We start from the raw sequence: 12,242 nt of genomic DNA, 5'->3' as shown, positions 1-12,242 counted from the left end.
CTCTTGTGTATGGAATGACCAGGTACAACAAATTGTGCACCAGTCAATGTTTGATGTAAATGTTTCCTGGCTATTTTGGAAGGAAGAATATTTTTTCTGTTCTTTGTAGGGAAAGTGTTATTGTTCTTGTGGTTGATTGATTGATTGTATGACGACAATCCAGCTGTAAAGACCATCACTTTGACACATTTAATATTACTTTTGGTCCACTGAGGGCTGGCTTGGTTTTGAAAACAAAGAGCTGAAAGGGAAAGTCTACTTTTGATAGGGCAGCCATGGAAGTTTTTTACAACAAGAAAGCAGGTGGTACTATTGGAGTAAAGATCAAGACAGCAGCATACAATTCCCCCAGGTCTAGTCTGTTCTCTTTATGTGCCATGAGATACCACATTTAACATCTGCCAGGCTTGGGACTTGGTATCTATTTCCACTGGAGAGGAAAGAAAAATACAGAAAAATGTTCCAGGAGATTTCCATTTTGCTTAGTCTTTATTACAACCTCAAAAGATAACCATTTCTAATATTTTAGTCAATAATAGAAATGGTAAAGCTTCGGTGAGATTAAGGAAGGTGCCCAAGGTCACAGAAAAGTTGGAATTAGAAATCGGATAGGTATGACCTCAAACAGGATCAGCAAGCTCCTATTAACACGCAGTATAGTACTTGCCTTATAGCAAAACAAAATCATTTTCCTCAATATCTTTGCTTATTGAAGCTATGAACAAAGAGGGGAATCACAGTACTTTTCGGGAGAAAATGTACCTCTGTAGTCCTGTCTGCTGGTGAAATTCGTGTACAAAAAGACATCAAATCTCCTTGAATCCTGAACTGCTTGTCAGTCTCCAAAGGGTCTTTGAGGTGGCTTGTATATTGATTGATTGAAGTTGCACGTATGGTATGTTGTTGTCAAAAGGTAAGGTACCAACAGGCCACAGCTGCCATTAGTGCTGCCAGAGGACAGCCTATTCAGACAAGGAAAATAATCCATTGCTTGTCGCAGAGGAAAATGCCTTTGTTCTGTGCTGCCTTCTTCTGACTGGGTTAGGAAGCTATCAGTTCAGAAGATAATATAACGTGACTTTGTTTTTCTGATTTGGTGTTATTATTTCAGTCATTTAGGGCATTGTACATTAAAAAAAATCCACAGTGTTCAAAAAGTATATAGTTTTATTTTCTAAAGATGAATCACAGATACTGCTATTCCTCTGAGAAAGCAGAGGGCTTAACTGCTATCATTGACCTTGGCCTTTCAGAATCCTCTGTGGCCATTGTGGAGAAAAGAGAGCCAGCATCATCTGTTCTAGATTAGAATAGTGTCTGCAAGTCTTAGAGGGCACCTTGATGCTTTGGCGGTCTCAATTCGCCACATGGGGTGAGAAAAACCTCTGTATGTCATGGGGACAGGGACTAGATAAACAATGCAAACAGTGTGTTTACAGATATGCAAATAAGCATGCAAATTAGACTCCTGTCGGCTTCATTTAGAATGTAATTTAAAATTAATTAAAAATTAAGAGGTAAATTAGACGCTAACATTCAACACCATATGGGAAAATATACATATTTATCAGAATGGCATATATGTATACTGCACGGGCGGGAGCTAATTGTGATGTGTGCAAAACTCCTCCATTTTGATATTGCATAAAATCAATGTGGGGAAGCCCAATATGTTGCAAGAGTTATTTTTTTAGCACTCTATGAATTAAAATTCACTCTAATTTAAGGATTAAATGAATATATTTTATGTATATTAAATTCTCTGCAAACTTACACTAGCAGACATAAAGTTTCACAATTGGAAAGTGAAATGATAAATCAGGTACAGTTTACCTCCATATGCTATAAAATATTTGTGAAACTCATTTTTCTCAAATGGGGTCATTGAGCACATTCACCCTGGCAGGCCTTTTGCATATTGTTAATATGCGATCTATACTTGGAAAGTAATGATTTCCCTCTCTCAGCCACTGAGGAGTTCTGGGTGATTAATGAGTTAATGGCTGCATCCACACAAGGCCAAAACAACTCATTGAAAAGTGAAAAATTCAATCACTCCACTGACTGTTTTGTCTACAAAGCAACCAAACTACCTCTGTGATTGATTTTCTTTTCACTGAATTGATTGCTATTTTTTGGCAACTTTGTTGAATTAACCAATTGTTTGATCCAACCAGAGTGCAGACCTTCTGTGAAGGTAGCAAAACATTTTCATACTAACCTTTCTTCCATCCCTGAAGATACACATAAGCAAGTAATCAACATATATATGCAGTACCTGGGTGAGAAAATTAGAATTATTCCATACTTTTGCTATCTTGTATAAAATATTTAATTTTATTCAGATGGACATAGTTCTTTTAAAATAATGACAAGTAATGCAAAGGATCTTTTCTCATTTGATTTCAAAATCTTCAGAGACAGGCTCTGAAATAAACCCAAATAAAGTGACCACAGAGTAGGCGTGTTATAGAGACAAAGGAAAGCCAGCAACAATAATGAGACAAAAATAAAACCAAACACCTGAAAAGACTGAAAGAGGTTTCAGAAAACAATGCAATGAATGAGCAAATTAGGAATTTTGAAACACATTCTGAGAGCTAGAATGGCCAGTGTTAAAATTAGGAAATAGGTGTGGGAAGTAAATAAAAGATTTAAGAAAAAATGTGTGTTCTTGGCTGATATATAGATGTACATACTGCCCTAATATAATTGAACACTATGGACAAAAATAGCTTCTTGTGTTCATTTACCTCTGTTAAATTTGATTGCTTTATTTTTAATAATGCTGGCACGCTCTGGCTAATGTGATGAAAAATATTATTATTTAAAATGTTGGAGTGGAGAGCAGGTTAAAGCACACCTGTTAAAGAGTCAATTAAAATTTGGAAAGGAAAGAAAGAAAGCTATATTGTTAGAAGCTTTGCTTTTAATTCATCCCAATTTGATGGTACAGCAGGTGTACAAAGAGGAAAGTTAAGTTCTCACTATTGTTTGCCTCAATTGAAAACAAAGAGTCGTGTTTAAAAAGGATAGAAATTTATTGAAACAAATAATATTAGAGTAGAAATGAGTTCTGCCATCACTTACTTCAAACCTTCTTAATTTATAGATGAGTCTTCTGAGGTTCAGAAGAGTGAGACGACACCTTCAAGGTCACGTGGCTTATTTGTGTTGGAGTCAGAGGTTTCCAGATTTCTTGACTTTTAGTCCAAGGAGGAGTCCCGGTGCATGTGTCAGAGATGAACAAGCCAGGTAAAAATTTTAAAAGCTGAGAGGAAAAAGTATGAATTCATTTCAAGAATTGCATTTGAATAGAGACTGTAGTAGACAGAGGTTCTGATACTAAGAACTAAGAAAGTTGAGGCCAGGTGGGAGTCCCCTTTTTGAGTTGCAAAATTGTGTCTAAAATGGGCTCCCAGGTTCCAGGAGAGCAGATGGTCCTGAAGAAGGTCTTCCTGGCTGATCTAAGAAGTGACACAGAGGAATAAAGACGGGAAGGATGAGATGAGCTTCTGAGTTTGGAAACTGCATTGATGTTGAAGATGGTCTCAAAGTTGTGTAAGCAAATTTCCATTTTTTTGAGAAAAAAGAATTATAGTAGAGGAATTTTTAAAAAGCTAGTGCTACAAGTACTATAGTGCTGAGGTTAAAGGTGAAGGCAGAGAAGAATTGAGCTCAGGTGAAGCCAGGTGATGTGGGAAACCGCAGACTGGGAATGGTTATGGTTGAATTTGTGATAGACAGAAGAGGAAAGGTCAGATGTGCATTTGACTAAATGCCTTTTGACAAAGCATCCGTATAACTCTGATGCTTCTCTAAGGAAAATTGACAGCTTGTCACTAGGCATTGCAATTCCATTGTGGCATGATGCATTCATATTCAGGAGTCACGACAGAGGTGTTTGCCTACCATCAGCCTGAACCAATGGCAAATAAAACAAGGCAGGCATAGTTTTATTTAAAAGGAAGAGCTGCTTTTAATTAGAGAATTGAAAGAATAATATTTTTCATCAGAGAATTTTCACAAGATCACAACATGGCTTATATATTGACAGGATAAAGAATCATTTAGTAAAGGCACAGTCAGCTGGGGAGGGGGCTAAAGATGGGTGCTGGTTTAGCACTTCAGCTGAGCTTTCTGTTCCAAAAAAGAGTGGGAAGACATAGGACAGAAGAGAGAAAGAAGTGAGGTGGTCAGTGTGTATTTTTCCTGTTCTGTTTTTTGCCTGAGGGTAGGGAGTAGGAAGACATATAAGATATCCAGTGAAGATAATGGGTTTTTGTTTTGAGATTCTGGGAGGGGCCAACACTAACCATCATGGGATAGGCCCACATAGTTAAGAAGGGAGAGCAGTTGGTTGGAGAAGAAGAGAAACTAGCTGGCACACTGAGGGTCTCTGGTTTCCTCTTAATGGGGATGCCTAGTCAAAAACCAACAGGTCTGATGTTGCAGCTGCGGGACACCTAAGCCCCCTTCCCCCTCCACCCACCCCCACACTCACTGCCATCATCGTGAGAGAAGCAGGGTAAGAGGAAGGCTGTTCGAAAGAGCATTTTATTCAAGAGAGACTGGGTATTCCCTAAAGCGGCTGTTTAAATTATTGGATCAAGCTAAAGTTAAACCAGGTTAGACATTTAGTTAATTTATTTTTCTCTAACCAGCAGGTGGAAGTTCACAGAAAGACAAGATTATAGACAAAATAAAGGCAGTACATTTTCTCTGATAAAAAGTCTCTTAACATTTTCATATCCTGTTGGTTTTCTAGGAAACATAGAAATACTCTGTAAGAAATAATCTCAAAATTGATGTGATGGATTAAAGATGAAAAAACATGCCTTGGAATACCTAATGGGAACATTAGTCTATGTCTACACCCAGATCAACGTGACTGAATATAACTTTCTTAAAAAAGCAGTTGAATTTAACAAGGCAATTATTTTATTGCTCAATAAGACTTAATATTTGGATTGATTGAGTTTCCTTTGCTTTTTATTTTGGAGTCTATGTTCATAGCCTCAATACAAGAGTGGAAATTTTCACACAGAAACAATAGTAATCTGAAAAAGAGCCAAATACAAGACATTATTTTATTTGGAAATATTCAAGGGAGTGTTTAAGCAAGGGATGTCTTGTGATAGAGACGAGTACAGTCTAATTTGACAAATGTTGACAGTGCCCCATTAAGTGTGGGCCCTTGATAGGCACTGAGAGCCAGAGGCCATGAGGGATGGAGGGGAGCACCCCGAGGAAACAGAAGTCATGGAGAATAATTCTGATAGAGGAAGTCAGGAGGCCTTCACAGAGGAGGAGACCTTTGAGCTGGGCCTTGAAGAAAGACTATGATTTACATAGGGGGAGATTTTTCACAGGAAGGGCATTTGACCTGAAGAAATATGGACAAAGGAATATAAATGAATCAGTGCCTGTTGGGCTTATAGTCAGCCCAACAGTCTGATGTACCTGGAGTGTAGGATGGGTATAAGGTGGGGTAGGGGAAGGGTGGTCAGGAAATAAAATTAGAAAGAATGGTTGGGGCTGAGGAATAGAGGGACTCAAATGGCTTGTCATTTAAAAACAACTCTTTGGCTGGGCGTGGTGTCTCATGCCTGTAATACCAGCACTTTGGGAGGCTGAGGAGGGTGGATCAGGAGGTCAGGGGTTTGAGACCAGGCTGACCAACATGATGAAACCTCATCTCTACTAAAAATACAAAAATTAGCCAGACGTGATGGCATGCACCTGTAATCCCAGCTACTCAGGAGGCTGAGGCAAGACAATCACTTGAATCCGGGCGGCGGATGTTGCAGTGAGCTGAGATCATGCCATTGCACTCCAGCCTCGGTAACAGAGCAAGACTCCGTCTCAGAAAACAAAACAAAACAAAATAAAAAACTCTTTGTCCGGGGGGATTTAGAAAGAAGGCCAGCACAACCCACTTCATCTGACACTGCCTGGACTTGGGAGATGCTGGTATCTCTGTGATTGGGGCCAAATGCAAAGATTCAGAGCCTGTGATTCTTGTTCTGGGGCCTGCAGTGTAGAATAAGTAGCCTCAGGTTTGTGTTGCTTGTGTGACTGTTTTGATGGGATCCATTGCCTTGGACTGACTGGATCTCCTATGCGTTATCAAATTTGCCCAGGAGACGCCTGTGAGTTGCCACTCAGGGACCATGGACAGCAGCCATTGGTTGGCGGATCAAAGGAAACAGAGGAAGACTCAGTAAAGAGAAATGCAGTCACCAACACGCCCTCCAGTGCCCATATTGGATAGAGGTGGCAAAACCTCAAAATAACCATAAACCCTGTTTTATGCATGAGGGTCACAAAAAGCAACAAACTCTTGCGGGTATATTGCAAAATCTCTCTGAGGGCGGGTGTATTTAATTTGTTATTAGAGTGTAGCACCTGTGTTGGTTCATTCTTACACAAATTCCTGAGGTAATTAGTTTCACAGAATATTGCCAGGTTGGCACATCTCCCCTGCTCCCATCACTTTTGGGAATATTGGAACTAGAAGACAGGTATTCTTATCGCAGAGTTATATTAATAAATTTAATTAACATAAAACGACATTAATTCCGTGGCTGGCACCTGAGGCTGGAGAGCTCCCCCTTCTTCCACACCATCAAACTGCTGATCTTGTGAGGGTCTGCCAGCTAGCAGTTTTTTAAAAGTCAGAGTTATTGAGGTATAATTTACATCTAATAAAATTCCCTTGTTTAGGAGTACAGTTCCAAGAATGTTGACAAATATATAGAGTTGTGTGATCACCACAGTAAGGACAAAGACTATTTTCATTATCCAAAAAGCCCCTCATGCTCTTTTACAGTCAATCCCCTCCACTCCCATCAGCTCCTGGAAGCCACTGATTCCTGTCAGCATAGTTTTGCCTTTTCCTTAATGTCATATGAATGAAAGCATGCCATATGCAGTCTTTTGATTGTGGTTTCTTCCACTAGGCATAATCTGCTTTTTGGATTCATTCATGTTGTGGAATGGATCGTTTTGTTTCTTTTTATTGCTAAGTAGTTTCCCATTGTACAACATAATGTGCTTGGGTTTGTTTATTCACTTGCCATTTGACAAACTTTTGGCTTGTTTCCAGTATCTGGTGATTAGGATTAAAGTTGCTCTAAAAATTCACCTACAGCCTTTTATGTGTACATATGTGTCAAATTCTCTTGATGACCTAGAAGTTGGTCATATGAAAAAGGGTATGCTTAATTTAATAAGAACTTTCCAATTCTTTCTGAAAGCGGCTGCACCACTTTGTACTTGTACTAGCAATGTATAAGAGTTCCACTTGTTCCTCATTTTCACCATCGCTTTTTATTTTCAACATTTTTTGTTTGTTTGAGACAGAGTCTTGCTCTGTCACCCATGCTGGACTGCTGTGGGCCATTTCAGCTCACTGCAAGCTCCGCCTCCCAGGTTCACACCATTCTTCTGCCTCAGCCTCCTGAGTAGCTGGTACTACAAGCACCCGCCACCACGCCTGGCTAATTTTTTGTATTTTTAGTAGAGATGAGGTTTCACTGTGTTAGCCAGGATGGTCTTGATCTTCTGACCTAGTGATCAGACTCCCAAAGTGCTAGGATTATAGGCATGAGCCACCGTGCCTGGCCTCAATATTTTTTATGTTATCCATGCTAACAGGTGTATAGTGGAATCTCATTGTGGATTTAATTTGTATTTCCCTAATGAGAAACGATGTTGGGCATATTTTCACGTGCTTATTTGGCATTCACATTTTTTTCTATGCTGAGACATCTGTGGCATTGGTGAAAAAATAGGCATGTAGATTAATGGAACAGAAGAGAGTCCAGAAATAGTCTACTCATATATGGACAATTGATTTCCTACAAGGTACCATAGTAATTCAATAAAGAAAGGATAGTTTTCTCAACAAGTGTTGTGGAGAGCATTGGACATTGGTCTAAAAGAATGAACCCAGACCTATACCTAACACCATATACAAAAAATGAACCCAAAATGTTTTATAGACCAAAAGGTAAAACCTAAAACTGTAAAAATTTGAGAAGAAAACCCAAGAGAACATGTTTGTAATGGTGGGTTAAACAAAGCATTCGCAGATAGGACGTAAGCAGCATGGACCCTAAACAAGAAAAATTGGTGAATTAGACTTCCACAAACTTAGGAACTCTGACCCTTTGAAAGACACTGTCAAGAAAATGAAAAGACAAACCACAGACTGGGAAAATATATTTGTGAAATACATATCTTACCAGGACTTACATGTAGAATACATATAGCACTCTCAAAAGTCAATAAGAGGATGGGCGCGGTGACTCACACCTGTAATCCCAGCACTTTGGGAGGCCGAGGTGGGCGGATCATGAGGTTAAGAGATCGAGACCAATCTGGGTAACACAGTAAAACCCTGTGTCTACTAAAAATACAAAAAATTAGCCAGGCATGGTGGCGGGCGCCTGTAGTCGCAGCTACTTGGGAGGCTGAGGCAGGAGAATCACTTGAACCCGGGAGGCGGAGGTTGCAGTGAGCTGAGATTGCACCACTGCAATCCCGTCTGGGGATAGAGCGAGACTCCATCTTAAAAAAAAAAAAAAAAAGGAAAAAACCGGGTAAAAAATGGTCAATAGATTTGAACAGATCCTTCACCAACTAGCTTTTGAGGTTGAATGTGTGACTTTTTTTTCAGGCTTCCTGAGCATTGGTGCTGATGGTCTTGAGCCGGATGTGTTCATTTTGACCTACTCTCTGCTCTTGCAGACCCTGTGCAATGTCGCTGTCCACCTCTGCGTGCTGGCCCCGCCTCCTGCGTGTCCCCAGCAAAGCACCTCTGTGCCTCCAAACACCAACTTTCCTGGACTACGTAACACCTCATCTTCACACAAACCACCCTCTTTCTCTCTCCTTCCTCCTTCTACCTTTTTTTTCCCCTAACAGAAAGAGCATCAGTTTCGGTTCTGACAGCTTTGTCGTACTACGTAAGAAAATCTTTTTTATACTGTGAAATTTTTAGTATAGTCAGGGAAACGTGGGGTCCAGCTTTAGCGTGGGGTGAGTTGAGGGTCATGTACTCTGTAAGAGAGTAAACCTCTTCTAAAGTGTTCTCTTATTTCGTTAGATCCAGAACCGACGGGGCTCGAACAGCAACTCTAACATCCAATGTTTCCGATTACTATACTTTCAGGGTTTATTTTTCTGTTGTGTCTCCAAGAGAAGAGTAAAGAGAAGAACTGAGAAACAGTTGTGAGAGGCTTCACGCTGACACTCTGAGTGGTACAATGCTCAGCTTGTGGTTCACAGTGGGCTCCGTCTTGGTGAAGGCACCTCCAGAGCTGGGTGGGACCGTTCCTGTGGTCCTCCTGCAGCCGGCCTGTGTAGGGAAGCAAGAGAGGTCTGCTGGGCCCCAGGAGCAAGCTGCTGTCCAATATTTCCTGCTGCCATCTGCCTTTCTAAGGGCAGGAGAATGTTGGTTTTACACAGCTGGCAGATCTGACTCATAAAAATCACTTGACCCGGTATCTTAATTGCCCAGAATCCAGGTTGCTGCCTCAATTTTTTTTTTTTTTCCTGAGATGGGGTTTTGCTCTTGTTGCCCAGGCTGGAATGCAATGGGTGATCTCGTCCCGCTGCAACCTCTGCCTCCCGGGTTCTAGCGATTCTCCTGCTTTAGCCTCTTGAGTAGCTGGGATTACAGGTGCCCCTCCACCACACCTGGCTAATACTTGTACTTTTAGTAGAGACAGGGTTTAGCCATGTTGGCCAGGTTGGTCTTGAACTCCTGACCTCAGGTGATCAACCCGCCTCAGCTCCCAGAGTGCTGGGATTACAGGCATGAGCCACTGTGCCCAGCCGCTGCCTCAATTTTTTTGTAAAGCAGAAGTAGTCTGGAGCTGTGATTCGCCTTCCTGGCAACTCCTCAGAGCAAAAGCCAAGAAAACAGCCTTAGGGTCGACTGAACCATATTATGGGCTGGCAGATTAAAATAAGAAAACTTGGCTTTTTAAAAATAAGTATTTCACACACATTAGAGATGAGTGTGAGGGAGAGAAGGGCGTTGTGTGGGGCCCAGGTAAGGAAACAGACTTCAAAAGGACAACTTCTAAATCATCCTTCTGTAGCTCATGAGCTTATCCATTGATAGTGGCTTATTGCAGTTATGGGTTTTCCTTCTCCCCAATTAGAAATGCCCCAAAGATTCTGCTGGCTTGTCACTGACTGCAGCTCATTGTAAGGGCTCTTTGTTCTACATTTAATTGCGATTGCTTTTAGCACTGAATTTCAGATGGAGTCTGTGTGTGTGTCTGTGTGTGTGTGTGTAAAAAGCTTTCATCTGAGAGCTTTATTTCTAGGGAATTTTGTGATTAAGCCCTGAGCTGTAAGATTTTAAACCCTTCTAGTAGAGGATCTTTCTTAAAAAATAAAAGCTTGTCTTCTGCTAACAATCACATTTCTGTTATCTGTTGAGTAAGAAAATGCAAAAAGATTCCATGACTTCAGTATGTCAAATTAAAGAGAATCACACCAGCAATTAGAAGTGTGAGGCAGGACTGTAGACCATTTCGCCCTAACTCCAAGGACCCTCAAATGGGGTGAGCCCGCAGGTTGTAGAAAACGGATGGGCTGGCGTGACGTTCTTATTTTATTTTATTCTTTTCTTTGCTCCATTTATTTCTTTTGGAGCACTTATACTGCTGGCTGAGAGTACAAAATGAAGGTCATGGATCATAGCATGTCTTGGCTGGAAGGAATCTCAGGCATCCTTTAGCCAAGGCACCTCATTTTATGGATGAAGAAACTGAGCCCAACAGCGGGCAAGTACCTTGCCCAATTTCAGGCAGCAAATCTTGTGATGGAGCCAGGAGTGTTCTTACACCTCTCAACTGCCACTTTTTTATTTTTTCTTCTTTAGCTGTGTGGAGAATGGCTGCTTGTCTCCATTGTCTGAAAATGCACTGGATTCAGCTAACAGTTTGTATCAGTCTAATGCACCTATTCACAGATCCTTGTAGTGTTAGAAATCTTGTTTCTCAAGTTCAGTTTATTTAAAGTCATATTTCAAAGGCTTTGTTTATGTGAGGAGGCAGCTTAAACAAGACTCTCTCCTGGTTCGTTGCTTCTTTCCTAATGTACTGGTGCCTGGAAGAATATTGCTCAAGAACAAGACCTTAGGCAGCGTCCACCTGAAAGCAGATGTGGCTTTTCATTCCTGATCTTTCATCCAAGGTCTGTCTCCAGAGTGCAACCTGCTGCCTTCCGAAGCAGCAGTTGTCATCCCCAGAGCACCCTGACGAGGGCAGCCTTTACTTTCTTGTGTTTTATTGTTGCTGGAAAAAGCTCTGGTCTTTACCTGGAATGGAATGGGCTTGTTTGTCACCTAAGTGCAAATGTCATTTTAGCACTTCGCTGGTCACAACACCCTTTCTGGCCTTTATAGAAAATGACATATTCCTGTGTTCTTTGTCTCCAACACATGCTTCAGAAAGGCCTGGTCAGTTATTATGCTTTAAAAGGTTGGAGAGAAAATGCAGAGACCTGTAGGCCAAATACCAGGGAGCACAGAGAACACAAATAGGCTGTGGTGTCACCTGGGTCTCCTGGAAAGTAGAGAAAAGAAAAGGTTGGTTCTGTGTCCTGTTGCTATTAACAAGCTTTCCAGTGTCATTTCTCTTTCTGGGGTCAGAAGGATATGAAAACAAGATGGGGCACTCCCACAGCCACTGGCTTCCTTGCTTTCATCACTCTCACTTCCCTTTCCCTGCTGCCCCCAGTCTCTCCTCCCCCTGCCCTCTTGTCAACCTGGGTTGTGTGGCCCTAGCACTTAGGTCTCTTTATCAGTCCCTTGAGCTGTTCTTGGCATGGGTGCAGCAGCAGAGAGGTACTGCTGAAAGCGCGCCGAAATTACTAGCAATAGCAGGTGCCAGGGAGGCATCGATCCGGCAGCATGTGACAACTTGGGAACGGAAGGTTAGAGCAATTTTATGGCCTATTACAACGTTGCCTTCTCACAAGGCAAAACCTATGACAAGCGGCTCCATCCTACTTGGATCTCTGAGACACTGAAACTTGCTTTTAATTACAATAATTACTGCTCCCAGCCAGGCCTGGCCCACGGTGGCCAGAAATACAGGAACATTCTTCATTAGTTGGTTTTCCCTCTTGGCATTTCCCCTTATTCTCATCCTACAAGACTTCCATCCAACATCATACTTGGATAATACTGTTACTAAATAAACACCGACACAGCACAT

At 41.3% G+C, this 12,242-nt stretch overlaps 1 long non-coding RNA gene across 1 annotated transcript in view; it reads left to right on the top strand.

Moving 5' to 3' along the window:
- Window positions 1-12,242, top strand: part of LOC119621077 (uncharacterized) — a 39,297-nt gene that overhangs the window by 5,572 nt on the left and 21,483 nt on the right. Inside the window, exon 4 of the long non-coding RNA XR_005237597.2 lies at window positions 3,113-3,255. This is a non-coding gene — a long non-coding RNA (uncharacterized lncRNA). The remainder of the gene's footprint in view (window positions 1-3,112; window positions 3,256-12,242) is intronic.

The sequence above is a fragment of the Chlorocebus sabaeus genome, chromosome 7, assembly GCF_047675955.1.
Source record: "Chlorocebus sabaeus isolate Y175 chromosome 7, mChlSab1.0.hap1, whole genome shotgun sequence".
NCBI classification, from domain to species: domain Eukaryota; kingdom Metazoa; phylum Chordata; class Mammalia; order Primates; family Cercopithecidae; genus Chlorocebus; species Chlorocebus sabaeus.
The sequence above is the reverse complement of the archived record's forward strand: the minus strand, read 5'-3'. Positions and strand labels throughout refer to the sequence as shown.